The following is a 16,114-nucleotide window of genomic DNA, read 5'->3' on the forward strand; positions in this document are numbered from 1 at the left end:
CGTACTATGATTTTCAGTCTATTTCCTACATGTCTGCTCGGTTACGTAATTAGTTCAGATTAAGATAAACTGTTCAGATATAGTTACATAGTTACAAAGGTTGAAAAAAGACCTGAGTCCATCAAGTTCTTCCTTTCTCCACCAATTGTTCATTTTGTCACTAGATTAACTATAACCCACAATGTTATGTGCATTGAGGAAATCATCCAGCTCTTTTTTAAAAGCTGTCATAGTGTCTGTCATTATTACCTCTTGTGGTCAGGCACTCCATAGTCTAACTGCTCTAACTGTAAAGAACCCTTTCCTATTAACCTACTGGAATCGCCTTTCCTACACCCGTAATGAGAGCCCCCTGGTCCTTAGTTTAAGACAGGCCCAAGTCCTCTGTACTGACCACACATATTTATACATATAAATGAGATCTCCTCTGAGGCGTCTTTTTTCTAAGCAAAACAAGCCCAACTTTTCCAACCTCTCATCATATGGTTGTCTTCCATCCCTTGTAATAATCTAGTTGCCTGATTATAAACTGACTCTAATTTCTGAATATCCCTTCTAAATGTAGAGCCGAAAACTGGATCCCATATTCTAGATGTAGCCTCACAAGTGATTTATAGGTTTAGAATTGGTTCTAGAACAGATCCTGTGGTCCCCACTGCTCCCAGTACAGATTCCTGTGGTCCCACTGCTCCCAGTACAGATGCCTGCGATACCCCACTGCTCCCAGTACAGATCACTGTGGTCCCTACTGCTCTCAGTACAGATCCCTGCCCACTGCTCCCAGTACAGATCCTGCGGTCCCCACTGCTCCCAGTACAGATCCCTGCAGTCCCCACTGTTCCCGGTATAGACCCCTGCAGTTCCCACTGCTCCCAGTACAGATCCCTGCAGTCCCCACTGCTACCAGTACAGATCCCTGCGGTCCCCACTGCTGACTATATCCCATTTACAGAATGTACCATTTATGACGACTTTGTTTCCTGTCATTTTGCCAATTCCTTACCCATCTGCATATAGTTTCCCCCAGTCCCTGCTTATGGAGCTTCAGGATAAGGTTGCTATGTGGAACAGTATCCGTGGAACAGTTAGTTCATTGGTGAACACAGATGAAAAGAGTCTGTTTAATGTCTCACCCTTTTTTGTCCTGTATTATCATCTTACTATTAATGTCTTTTAAGGGACCTATACTATGCTTTTTTTCCTTTTTGGCATTGATAAATTTATAGCATTTTAGGGGATTTATCCTAATGTCACTGGCAATTTGTTTCTCTGTGGATAATGTTGCCAGCATGATTTCTTTTTAACATTTCTTACTTAGATCTTTATACTCCTGAAATGCTATTTCAGTAATCTCAGCTTTCAAGATTTTGAATGCCTTTTGTTTTAGTCTGATTAACCTTTGTAGTGTCTTATTTATGCATAATGGCTTCTTTTTATTCCTGGACTTTTTAGTACCAGAGAGTATAAGTTTAATACTGGATTTTCGTCGTATATCCTTAAACATGCCCCATTTATTGTCGGAATCCCCAGTTACCATGAGATGGTCCCAGCCTACTCGATTAAGCGCTTCCCTTAATTTGTTGGTATGGAGCTCTCTCTGACAATGTCTGCATCACTTTTGTTTTTCTTTATCCAGGAGGAGCATTTGAGATCAAGGATCATGCATTCCTTAGAGATTTAGACTTTGATAACCTTCTAAGTCAAATGCCATTGTACGTTCCTCAGCTTGCATCAGATGTGGACACCAGTTTATTTATCAGTAAGTAGAAAAGACATCATCTAGACTAAGTGTCTGTTTGTCTCGTCTTCCATATTATGCGATAATCAGTTCCCATTAATATTTATGATAAATGGTGACTGTGTTATACTGACAACCTCTAATAACACTTCATTATCTATGTTTTATAGATCATTCTGATATGAAAAAACATCTGGTCTCAGAGGATGAGAAAGGCACAAGTAAGGACTTCCAAAATTTTACATCATCATCTGAAAGGCTTTCTAAAGTAAGTGTATGATCAGTAACTTCAAAAGATGTATAAAAAAGACCCATAAAAGTAAACATGAAATAATTTCATATCTTGTTGCTTCTGCATGTAGCTTTATACCACCATTAGCGGGGTGAAGAACGATGAAGATCCCAAGTCACCTCCAGAGTGTGCACCAAAATCCATCACAAACATCTCAGAAATGTGAGTAGATTATGGGTTCATTACTGGGAGCTCCAGGCTGATATATATGCACACCATCAAATATAGGACAGAAATGCCATAATATCAAATGCAACATCCACATGCCCATGATTAGCGGTCATTTTGCTTTTGTCCTTAGTAAGTGCTGGTGATAACAGCCCATGATTGCAGCCAGTCATGCATCTTTAGTGCTGCCCACACTGCAGGAGAGATGTAGTATTAGTAGTATTACCTGTCAGATATTCTTAGTAGCTTAATTCTGCTTTGCTCTATAAAACATAGTTTTGAGCAGAAGACCTTCCCAACTATGACAATCATATATCCTATTAGGCCCTATAGTCGGTGTTCTTATAGTGAAACAACCCCTTTTATACTGCGTTTACTTGTGATTTACATGTTTTTTTTCTTCCTAACAGGCAGAAAGAATCTGTCCCTGTATCTGATAGAGACAACGCTATTACCACCTTGCCAACCTTGCCCCCACTATCAGGTATGTCCATGTCTGCAGCACCAACACTGTGAATGTTAACTTCAAAGCTCAAATATTTCCACATGGTTTTCTGTAATAGGTTTCCTATGTTATCCATGTTTTATGGATCCCAATTATGTTGCCCATGGGCCCATACTGTACCTCTATTTCACTAATTTTGTACAGCTTTTTTCATGGGTTCTGTGAGATACGTTGTAGCATCCAATAACCTAAATCATCATAAGGAGACATCATCTCCTATCATAGAATATTGCTCATCAGTGATGCACCACATGGGGCACACAGGGCGCTTACTGCTCTATATCAGTGACACATCTAATGCCCCTAAGATGGGATTATGTACATTATATAGGACCTATTCTGCCCTATTATGATATAATACCAGATTATCAGGACTATTGGAGACAGGACTAGAACAATCCTACTATATACAGGAGACAAAGCAGATCCCATTAGGATATGTCATTAATAGTGTTGAGCATTCCGATACCGCAAGTATCGGGTATCGGCCGATACTTGCTGTATCGGAATTCCGATACCGACTTCCGATATTTTTTCAATATCGGAATTCGGCATCGGAATCGGAAGTTCAAAGTTGATTGACAGCCTGACGTCATCATGATGCGCGGTGTGTGCGCATCATGATGCGCCGTCATTTCGGGCCTTCCGGGGGTCTCTGCCGGCCTGCCGGGGGCTGTGTGGACTGCCCGGGGTCTGTACCGGCCTGCCGGGGGGCTGTGCCGGCCTGCCGGTGGTCTGTGCACCCTGTGGGGGTCTGTACCGGCCTGCCGGGGGGCTGTGCCGGCCTGCCGGTGGTCTGTGCACACTGTGGGGGTCTGTACCGGCCTGCCGGGGGGCTGTGCCGGCCTGCCGGTGGTCTGTGCACCCTGTGGGGTTCTGTACCGGCCTGCCGGGGGGCTGTGCCGGCCTGCCGGGGGGCTGTGCTGATGTCCGGGGGTCTGTGCAAGCATCGTCCGATGGGACTACAAGTCCCATCTGGCGATGCCTGCTACCATGACAGTGATTGACACATTAGCCAATGATGGGACAGTAGTAGTCCCATCATTCAGCCAATGTGTTAAATGTTAAAAAAAAAAAAAAATACTACATACATACTACATACATACTACATGCATGCTACATACATACTGCATGCTACATACATACTACATATATACTACATGCATGCTACATACATACTACATGCTACATACATACTACATATATACTACATGCATGCTACATACATACTACATGCTACATACATACTACATGCTACATACATACTACATGCTACATACATACTACATATATACTACATACATACTACATACATGCTACATACGTGCTACATACTGCATGCTACATACATACTACATACATACTACATACATACTACATGCATGCTACATGCATGCTACATACATACTACATACATGCTACATACATACTACATGCTACATACATACTACATATATACTACATACATGCTACATGCTACATACATACTACATATATACTACATGCATGCTACATACATACTACATATATACTACATGCATGCTACATACATACTGCATGCTACATGCATACTACATACATACTACATACATACTACATGCTACATACATACCACATATATACTACATACATGCTACATGCTACATACATACTACATACATACTACATACATGCTACATGCTACATACATACTACATATATACTACATGCATGCTACATACATACTACATATATACTACATGCATGCTACATACATACTGCATGCTACATGCATGCTACATACATACTACATACATACTACATGCTACATACATACCACATATATACTACATACATACAATACATTCATACAATACATACATAGACATACAGTACATATAACATAGAGTAACATACTTACCAATACTTGTCACATTGTTCCCCGAAGCCATTGTCTTTTCCGGAATAAATATTAACATAACAAACCACAAAAATACTCACCCACGATCCGAAGCAGTCCACGAGTGTGTCCCACAACGATCTTGGGTAGAGAACGGCAGCATCAGATGATGCTGCCGTTCTCTACGGGCTGCAGGAATCCAATGACGGAAGGTAGGTATTCTTCCGCACTGTATTCCTCCGCCACTTAAAAAAAATTCCCACACAGCAATGGCATAAAGTGAGACTAGGGACTTTTTTTTTTTTTAAGTGGCGGAGGAATACAGTGCGGAAGGATACCTACCTTCCATCATTGGATTCCTACAGCCCGTAGAGAACGGCAGCAACAGCTGATGCTGCAGTTCTCTACCCAAGATCGTCGTGGGACACACTCGTGGACTGCTTCGGATCGTGGGTGAGTATTTTTGTGGTTTGTTATGTTAATATTTATTCCGGAAAAGACAATGGCTTCGGGGAACAATGTGAAAAGTATTGGTAAGTATGTTACTCTATGTTATATGTACTGTATGTCTATGTATGTATTGTATGAATGTATTGTATGTATGTAGTATATATGTGGTATGTATGTAGCATGTAGTATGTATGTAGTATGTATGTAGCATGCATGTAGCATGCAGTATGTATGTAGCATGCATGTAGTATATATGTAGTATGTATGTGGTATGTATGTAGCATGTAGTATGTATGTAGCATGCATGTAGTATGTATGTAGTATGTATGTAGCATGCATGTAGTATATATGTAGTATGTATGTAGCATGTAGTATGTAGCATGTATGTAGTATATATGTAGTATGTATGTAGCATGTAGTATGTATGTAGCATGCATGTAGTATATATGTAGTATGTATGTAGCATGTAGTATGTATGTAGCATGCATGTAGTATATATGTAGTATGTATGTAGCATGTAGTATGTATGTAGCATGCATGTAGTATATATGTAGTATGTATGTAGCATGTAGTATGTATGTAGCATGCATGTAGTATATATGTAGTATTTATGTAGCATGTAGTATGTATGTAGCATGCATGTAGTATATATGTAGTATGTATGTAGCATGTAGTATGTATGTAGCATGCATGTAGTATATATGTAGTATGTAGCATGTAGTATGTATGTAGCATGCATGTAGTATGTATGTAGCATGCATGTAGTATGTATGTGGTATGTATGTAGCATGTAGTATGTATGTAGCATGCATGTAGTATATATGTGTTATGTATGTAGCATGTAGCATGCATGTAGCATGTATGTAGTATGTATGTAGTATGTATGTGGTATGTATGTAGCATGCATGTAGTATGTATGTAGTATATATGTGGTATGTATGTAGCATGTAGTATGTATGTAGCATGCAGTATGTATGTAGCATGCATGTAGTATGTATGTAGTATATATGTAGTATGTATGTTGCATGTAGTATTTATGTAGTATGAATGTAGCATGTATGTAGTATGTAGTATGAATGTAGCATGTATGTAGTATGCATGTTGTATGTATGTAGCATGTATGTAGCATGTAATTTTTTTTTTTTATTATTTTTTTACATTCAACACATTAGCCGGATGATGGGACTACTACTGTCCCATCATTGGCTAATGTGTCAATCACTGTCATGGTAGCAGGCATCGCCCGATGGGACTTGTAGTCCCATCGGACGATGCCTGCACAGACCCCCGAAGCCTGCACAGACCACCGGCAGGCCGGCACAGCCCCCCGGCAGGCCGGCACAGCCCCCCAGAGCCTGCACAGACCACCGGCAGGCCGGCACAGCCCCCCGGCAGGCCGGCACAGCCCCCCGGAGCCTGCACAGCCCCCCGGCAGGCCGGCACAGCCCCCCGGCAGGCCGGCACAGCCCACCGGAGCCTGCACAGACCACCGGCAGGCCGGCACAGCCCCCCGGCAGGCCGGCACAGACCACCGGAGCCTGCACAGACCCCCTGGCAGGCCGGCACAGCCCCCCGAAAGGCCCGTACAGACCCCAGAGAGGCTGTACAAGGCAAAAACAGGGTTTTTCTTATTCCGATACCGGAAGTCCCATAGACTTGAATGGGACTTCCGGTATCGGAATCGGCGATACCGATACTTTTTTTTAAAGATCGGCCGATCCATTCCGATCCGATACTTTGAAGTATCGGACGGTATCGCTCAACTCTAGTCATTAATGAGGGTTTTTTTTTTTCTTACTTTCTGATCAGAATTTCCAGCTCAGGTGGAAAGAAAAAATACTCCAGTAAATCTGAGTAAAGAAGAAGAAAAATCAGAAAATGGAGAAAAGGGGATAAAGAATCTCGGTAAGTGTGAGAATCAGCTGCATGTTGTGGGATGTCAGTGAGAATCATTCGTGGGGAGCAGATGTCATCTGTCAGTGATGGGATTATCACATATATGATGGCTAACAATGATCCTGCCCTCTGTGTGATAATATTCCTCTGCCCTCCGGCCACAGTGACCGCACAGTAGTATCATGTCATATGTAGTCCCATCACTTACATTATATTTACTTCTCTTCTCATAGGTTCCATCTTCCGCTGGATCTTATCATCCTGCCAGAGCGGATTATCCAGGGCTGCTCAAGCATTTCCTTGTTGTCACTGTTGCTATAGTACATCTACAGAACAGGAAACGTAAGCATCCAGCGCCCTGTGGTCCAGCAGGTCCACCATCACTGCTGGACCTATTTAGAAGCGGGACTAACTCCTAGCCGCGGTCTACGGACCAAACATTGGGCATGGGCAGGGCCTTGGGGGCAGATCCCAAGTGCGCTCAACCATGTGAAATAGCTTACGCTCCGGAACATTGAGGGATAGCGCTATTGGATAGCTCTACCCGTTCATTTCCTTTAGGAATAGAGCTATCGTATAGCTCTACCCGTGCACTTTCTTCATGGATAGCGCTATCGAATAGCTCTACCCGAACATTATTAACGACCTGTATAGAATGACCTTCACCAGCTATCTGTGGCCTTCTGTTACATCCCTTGCCAGACATGTATCAGCTCTGTCTCCCGGCTTCGCAGTATTCATACTGCTCGACTGACTGGGCTCTTACTGGTATCTGACCCCGGCTGTCCTCCTGACTATCATTTAGCTTATTGAGTCTGTTCCCTACATTCTCCCTCACTGAATTCCAGCAGATCCACCATCACTGCTGGACCTGTATAGAAGGACCTTCACCATCTACCTGTGGCCTTCTGACTCTTACATCTAGACCCGGACATGTTTCAGTATCACCTCTATAACCAGGCTCCGCTGTAATCCTACTGCTCACCTGACTGGGCTTTTACTGATCACCTGGTATCTGACCACGGCTGTCCTCCTGACTATGATTTAGCCTATTGATTCTGTTTACTATCTTCTCCCTCCCTGAAGTCCAGCAGATCCACCATCACTGCTGGACCTGTATAGAAGGACCTTCACCATCTACCTGTGACCTTCTGACACTTACATCTAGACCCGGTCATGTTTTGGTATCACCTCTATCACCAGGCTCCGCGGTAATCCTACTGCTCGCCTGACTGGGCTTTTACTGATCACCTGGTATCTGACCCCGGCTGACTCCCTGACTATGATTGTGTCTATTGATTCTGTTCCTAGTTTTACCCCTCCTTTATCCTTCTATCCTATTATTAATCAAAATAAAAAATATATATATATAAAAAAACTATTATGTTTATTGAAATTTTTTTCACATTTATCATACTTAACAATGCGTTTTGTTGTCTGATAAAAATCTGTACATATACAGATACTGGCCGATTCATGCAGCCTTATATGTATATCCTTATTTATTGTAAAGGTGGCTGGACCTTATACTACAAACACTTATTACCTTTGTTGTCCAACATTTTACTTATGAGCTGTAAATGTTCGAGCAGAGTCCTCACCTCCTCTTGTACAGTTAGGCCCATATATATTTGGACAGAGACAACATTTTTCTAATTTTGGTTCTAGACATTACCACAATGAATTTTAAACAAAACAATTCAGATGCAGTTGAAGTTCAGACTTTCAGCTTTCATTTGAGGGTATCCACATTAAATTTGGCTGAAGGGTTTAGGAGTTTCAGATCCTTAACATGTGCCACCCTGTTTTTAAAGGGACCAAAAGTAATTGGACAGATTAAATAATTGTAAATAAAATGTTCATTTCTAGTACTTGGTTGGTAACCCTTTGTTGGCATTGACTGCCTGAAGTCTTGAACTCATGGACATCACCAGACGCTGTGTTTCCTCCTTTTTGATGCTCTGCCAGGTCTTCACTGCGGTGGTTTTCAATTCTTGAAGAAAACATGTTTGAGTGTTATGAATGAGTCACCGTAGGAGGCAAAAACAGAAATACTAGCTAAGTCCAGAAAACCAGAGAAGTTGGCAGCTATCGGATTGCAGACCCCTGAACCTATCAACAACAACTAGCAGTAGCCGTGGGGGGTTCCTACGGTGCCCTAGACCCCTCGATCACAGCTGGAGAACTAAATAACCTAAAGACAAAAAGGGAAATCTAAACTGCCCCAGAGCAGACGCCAAAGCAATAGGCAGCCCCCAACATATAATGACGGTGAAGCAAGAAGAAAAAACACTCACACAGATAGAAAGATAGGATGAGCAAATGATGGGGCCCAAGTAACTAAATAGGACAGGATAGAAAAGCTGATGTCTGCAATCCGTAAAAAACCCTACCAAAAATGTCCCAACTGTCTGATAGGAAATACAGGCCCTGAAGTCGCTAGGACTTCAAAATGACTATATCAGCACTCAGGTAAATTCTGAAGACAGAGCAAAGAGACAAACTGATCAGAGACAAAAATGGAACTCAGCACACCCCCGACCGGGGATGGCTGAACTCCAAAAAACAAGGGAAACAAAACAAAACTAATAAGTTCAATAGCAGAGCAAAAACTTATCTTTGGGAAGCAGGAATCAGACTGGTCTCCAAGAATCCAGCAGAGAAATCACCAGCGACTCAGAAGGGCGTCGGCTGCCTTATATCCAGTCAGAAGTTCCTGTTACCCAGTCATCATCTACCAGATCAGGTGTTTGGTAATCAGCCTCACTACCTTCCTTCACCAGAAGAGGGAGTTCATCAGACATCGACGGTGAAGGGGAAAATTAACTCACAACAGTACCTCCCCCTTGATGAGGGGTCACTGAACCCTCATCCACGCCACCAGGGCGATCAGGATGGGCCTGATGAAAGGCATGAACCAATCTTTCGGCATGAATATCGGATGCAGGGACCCAAGAATTATCCTCCTGGCCATAACTCTTCCATTTAACCAAATACTGGAGTCTCCGTCTAGCCAGGCAAGAATCCAGTATCTTCTCAACCTCATATTCCACATTACCTTCAACCAATACCGGGTCAGGAGGTGCCACCACAGGAACTACTGGCTCAACAAACCTCTTTAACAGAGACTTATGAAACACGTTATGGATCTTAAATGTAACAGGAAGAGCCAATCGAAAAGAGACTGGATTAAGAATCTCCAAAATCTTGTAAGGTCCAATAAATCTAGGTTTAAACTTTGGAGAAGCCACCTTCATAGCGATATTCTTTGATGACAACCAAACCATATCACCCACCTTAAACTGGGGACCAATGGTCCTATGCCGGTTGGAAAACCGCTGGGCCTTTTCCTGGGAGAGAGACAACTTATCCACCACTTGGTCCCAGATCTGGTGCATTCTCTCCACCACAGTGTCAACACCTGGGCAGGCAGAAGGCTCCACCTGCCCTGAAGAGAATCGAGGATGAAACCCAAAGTTACAAAAAAAAGGTGACATCAAAGTGGCAGAACTAGCTCTATTATTTAAAGCAAATTCGGCCAAGGGCAAAAATGAAACCCAATCATCCTGATCAGCAGAAATAAAACATCTCAAATATGACTCCAAAGTCTGGTTTGTTCTCTCCGTCTGCCCATTGGTCTGAGGGTGAAACGCAGAGGAGAAGGACAACTGAATACCCAGCTTGGAACAGAAAGTCCTCCAAAATCTAGACACAAACTGAACTCCTCTGTCAGATACAATGTTCTCAGGAATCCTGTGCAAGCGAACCACCTGTTGCAAAAACAAGCGCACCAACTCTGAGGAAGATGGCAACTTAGGGAGTGGTACAAGATGGACCATCTTAGAGAATCTATCACAAATCACCCAAATAACAGTCATTCTCTGAGAGACAGGCATATCAGAGATAAAATCCATTGAAATATGGGTCCATGGCCTCCTGGGCACTGGCAAAGGCATCAACAACCCACTAGAGCGAGAACAAGGTTTAGACCGAAAGCAAGTCCCACAGGACTGCACAAAATTCCTGACATCACCAGACAAGGCGGGCCACCAAAAAGACCGACTCACCAAATCTCTAGTACCAAAAATACCTGGATGACCAGCCAAAGCAGAGCAATGAACTTCAGACATCACTCTCTTCCTCCACTGGTCAGGAGCATACAATTTTCCAATGGGACAACGCTCAGGTTTGTCCTCCTAAAACTCTTCCAGAGCACGTCTCAAATCGGGCAACATGGCAGAAAGAACTACCCCCTCACCTAAGATGGTAGCAGGCTTGGTCACAACAGGAGAATCAGCAAAGAAACTCCAAGAGAGGGCGTCTGCCTTGACATTCTCCGTTATCCTCTAGTGACATTTTTCACACCTGCGACATCGAGCCTGTGACATAGCGCTGTGATATTCAGTGGGCCTCACACAATCCAAAAGTGTCCAGTGTCCACAAGTGTTTGCAGAAATTCAAAATCTCCGTTATCCTCTAGTGACATTTTTCACACCTGCGACATCGAGCCTGTGACATAGCGCTGTGATATTCAGTGGGCCTCACACAATCCAAAAGTGTCCAGTGTCCACAAGTGTGTGCAGAAATTCAAAATCTCCGTTATCCTCTAGTGACATTTTTCACACCTGCGACATCGAGCCTGTGACATAGCGCTGTTATATTCAGTGGGCCTCACACAATCCAAAAGTGTCCAGTGTCCACAAGTGTGTGCAGAAATTCAAAATCTCTGTTATCCTCTAGTGACATTTTTCACACCTGCGACATCGAGCCTGTGACATAGCGCTGTGATATTCAGTGGGCCTCACACAATCCAAAATCCAAAATCTAAAGAGCAATCTGTCCCTGCCCTTCATGACATTAACCCCTCGTTTCTCCAAAGCAATGGGTGAGGGAAGTGCAGGTGTCCATGGCTGAGCATAAGAGTACCTTTCATTTTCTATTGCTGCAGCTGTTCAGGGCCTAACTTTATATGCCATTTGCATCAGCTGGCAGTCATTAGGATTTACCCTGGTTGACGGTTCAGCATCATCTGGGCTCAGTCTCAGCGCTCAATTGGACATCTTCAGTCTACACACAAGACACAGCCTGCACTGAGGGAAAGTGAAGTTCACAATCTTACTTGAAAGTTTCAAAGTCTTGGCAGAGCTAACTCAGTCCAAAGCAACAGTCCAAAATAACTCAGTCCTGGTGGCTTGTTTTCCACCCCTTGATCAAATGAATCAAACAAAATTACCGTAGGTTTGTTGGTCCAAATTAATTGTGCCCAGAATGACCTTTGAAATTTTCTACTGTAGCAAATATTTCTACTCTAGATAATAATACTACATAAAATATATATCATATGTGTATGGACTTATACACTGATCAAACACATCAAATTCATGTCAATCACATTGGCATAAGAACGATGATCATAATTACCAGTACAATTATGTTCATGGAGATCACAAAATAATGTTACTACTAATCAGAATCGGTACAATTACATGTTAAGGAAAACCGAACCCAAACCAAATTGCTATTAACCCAATTGTAGCAAATTATTATTTTTACATAATATACACATTACATCAACACACTCTGGCTTAACCTAATGCACTCATTCAGTAAGCAGGAGAGATTCTCATTTATATATAGACAAACACACACTTTGGGTACCCACACATTTGCATTGTATGACTCAGGTGTAGGTGAACAAAGCTATATCAAGACATTAACAAACTAGCATTCATTGAAATCATTTAACATATATATATTCTTCAAAACCCAATTTGCACGGGAGCTCCCAAAAAATAAAAAATGTTAAAACTCAAAAATAAGTCATAAAATATAATCTTGTATTTGGTGGATGGACTCCTTTTTTTACTACTGCAGGAATGAACTATTTACTGTGCACTGTATTTACATGTTAATTAAATGGCCAAGGTTTCTTCTTTCACTCCTGCAAACAAACAAACGGTAAATTACACCCCCCACCCCCCCAATCCAACAAGTAGTGGACTGAATAGAGGAAAAACAATTCCTTTAAAAACCAAAAATGCTAAACACAGTACAATTAAAATTCAGAAAATGAGCTCATAAAAAATACAAATATACCAAATAAAAAAGTAAAAATAAAAAAATACCACGTGGATTTTTTCTTTGGCTGTGAACCAATTTTAATCAAGGGATATCCATGACAAATACACAAAGCACATACAGTGACAAAGACAAACACTTAGTACAAATAAGTCATCTATTTATCTTGTCAACCCCCCAGTGTTACACCGCTCCGCCATACTTACCCGGCCTCCGCTCCCACGCCGCAGTCGCCCTCCGCTCCCACGCCGCAGCCTCTCTCCACCCGACGGCCGCGGCGGTCACCTGAGACAGGCCCGCGACCGATGCCTTCCCTGCATGCTATGCGCATGCGCCATAGGCCGCAGCCGCGCCTCCTTCCTGCTCCTTATGCTCCGGCTGTGCCCTGACCCGGAAGCACCTTTGGACCAATGGCTGACCAGACGGGGCCATATCAGGCCGCTTCCCCCTGAGGGAGGCGCCTGATCGTTGTGTTTCCTGACACTCTGGCCTCGCTCCATCGTGCACACTCTGCTCCTGCAGTTCCTGTCTCGGCTGCTCCTCACAGCAGCTTCTCAGTCCTGTTACCCGTGTTCCTGGTTACCTACTCCAGTCCTGCCTTCAGTGTTCCTGTCGTCCTACTCCAGTCCTGCCTTGTGTTCCTGCCGTCCTACTCCAGTCCTGCCTTCAGTGTTCCTGCCGTCCTACTCCAGTCCTGTCTTCAGTGTTCCTGCCGTCCTACTCCAGTCCTGTCTTCAGTGCTCCTGCCGTCCTACTCCAGTCTCAGTCTTACTCCGGTCCATCCTGAGCCGCCCCTCTCGGTACCGGCTACCGTGGTACTCGAACCCCTGGGCCTGCTCCTAACGGTCCCTGTATAGGGGTCGGTTCCACCTGGCAGCTCGCCCGGGGTCCCTCGGTGCCACGGCCCAGAGGGTCCACTCTCGGAGCTCCCGCTCCTGACCACCCACGCTAACAGTACGATCAGGCCATGGACTCCGCCGGTACTACGGCTGCTACCCAGAAAGAGTTGCTATTCCTACGGGAGAATCAGGGGCGCATTATGTCAATCATGAAGTCGATGGGCACCCGTTTGTCGGCCTTACAGGTGGCCGATCCTGGAAATGCCACTCAGCTGGCCAGTCTCCAACAGGAGCTGGGTCAGCAGCAAGATACTCAAACCCACATTTTGTCCTACATGGCCTCCTTTGATAGTCGCTTGTCGGCCCTCCAGGCTGCCGCTGCAGTGCCGACTCCTCCCCCTGCGTCTGCTGCTCCTCCGACACCCCGCCTCGCCAAGCCGCCTCGTTTCACCGGGGATCCCAAGCTCTGTAGGGGGTTCTTAAATCAGTGTAGTCTCCACTTTGAATGGCTGCCACAGCAATATCCCTCGGACCGGGCCAAAGTGGCCTTCATCATGTCCCATCTGGAGGGAGAGGCCCTTTCTTGGGTAAACCCGCTCTGGGAACGTGACGACCCGGTCGTTTCGAGTCTCCCGGTTTTCCTGGATACGTTTCGTAAGGTTTTCGATGAGCCGGGCCGGTTAGCCTCTCTCACTGAGTCACTCTTTAACTTACACCAGGGCTCTCTCACGGTCGGACAGTACGCTATTCGCTTTCGCACTATTTCCTCTGAGCTCGGCTGGAATAACGCAGCTTTGGTGGGGGCATTCTGGCGCGGTCTTTCTAGTAAAATAAAGGATGAACTCGCTGGTCGAGATACCCCGTCCACCTTAGAGGAACTTATCTCGCTGGCTACCCGCATTGACCTGCGCTTCCTGGAGCGCGCTCGGGAGTCAGTGAGAGACAGGCGCTCCTCCAGGTCAGTTTCTCCTTTCACTCAGTCGGCCAGCTCACGTTCAGTCGGATCTTCTTCCCTCTCTTCGGGTGAGCCCATGCAGATAGATCATCTCAGGTTGGCCGAGTTACGTCAGAGAGAGAGACGGGCACAAGGTCTGTGCCTCTATTGCGGTCATTCGTCACACTATATCCGCACCTGTCCTAAGAGACAGGGAAACGACTCCACCTAGGTCAGGTGAAGAGAGGCCTTCCTAGGTGATGATGATGATTCCTCTCAACCCCTTACGGTTTCTGTGCTTTTGGTTTCAGGAGGGAGGCGTGGTTCCGAGGTGGCCTACGTGGATTCGGGCTCAGCGGGTAACTTCATTCGGCCGGAAGAGGTAGACAAATACCAAATTCCTGTAGTCACTCTATCTAACCCAATTCAGATTGCCACCGTGGATGGCAAACCGCTACAGGTGACCGTCACCTTGGTCACTGAAGAGGTGGAATTGCAAATCGGAGCCTTACATCGAGAGAAGATAGCCTTTTACGTTTTACCTAAGCTCTCTCACGCCATTCTACTCGGTCTTCCATGGTTAAGGACTCATCAGCCTGTTCTCGACTGGTCTTCTGGGGAGACACTCCGCTGGGGGCACCCGTGCCAAGCTCGCTGTCTGACTCCTGTCCGCCTGGCGACCGCTCCACGGTCGCCTCCAGACCTCCCGGGTCTTCCTCCAGCTTACAGCTCCTACGCCGATGTTTTTGATAAGAAGGAAGCGGAGGTCCTCCCTCCACACCGGCCGTTTGACTGCCCAATTGAACTTGTTTCTGGTTCAACCCCCCCAAGGGGCAGAATCTACCCTCTGTCTCCCGCGGAGACCACCGCCATGTCCGAGTACGTCCGAGAGAACCTCGCCAAAGGCTTTATACGGAAATCCTCTTCGCCCGCGGGAGCTGGGTTCTTCTTCGTCAAAAAGAAGGACGGGACTCTACGGCCATGCATTGACTATAGGGGCTTGAATGAGATTACCATCAAGAACAGGTACCCTCTTCCACTCATTCCGGAGCTGTTTGACCGTCTCAGAGGGGCTCGGGTCTTTACCAAGCTGGACCTCAGAGGAGCCTACAATCTGGTCCGTATCCGCGCAGGTGACGAGTGGAAGACCGCTTTCAACACTCGAGATGGCCATTACGAGTACCTGGTCATGCCCTTCGGTCTTTGCAATGCTCCTGCAGTCTTTCAAGAGTTCGTCAACAAGATCTTCCGGGATCTCTTGTACTCCTGTGTGGTTGTGTACTTAGACGACATCCTCGTCTTCTCGCCGGACCTCTCGTCCCACAGAAAGAGTGT

The sequence above is a fragment of the Dendrobates tinctorius genome, unplaced genomic scaffold (genome assembly GCF_039654945.1).
Source record: "Dendrobates tinctorius isolate UK_male_01 unplaced genomic scaffold, ASM3965494v1 ptg000079l, whole genome shotgun sequence".
Taxonomy (NCBI): Eukaryota; Metazoa; Chordata; class Amphibia; order Anura; family Dendrobatidae; genus Dendrobates; species Dendrobates tinctorius.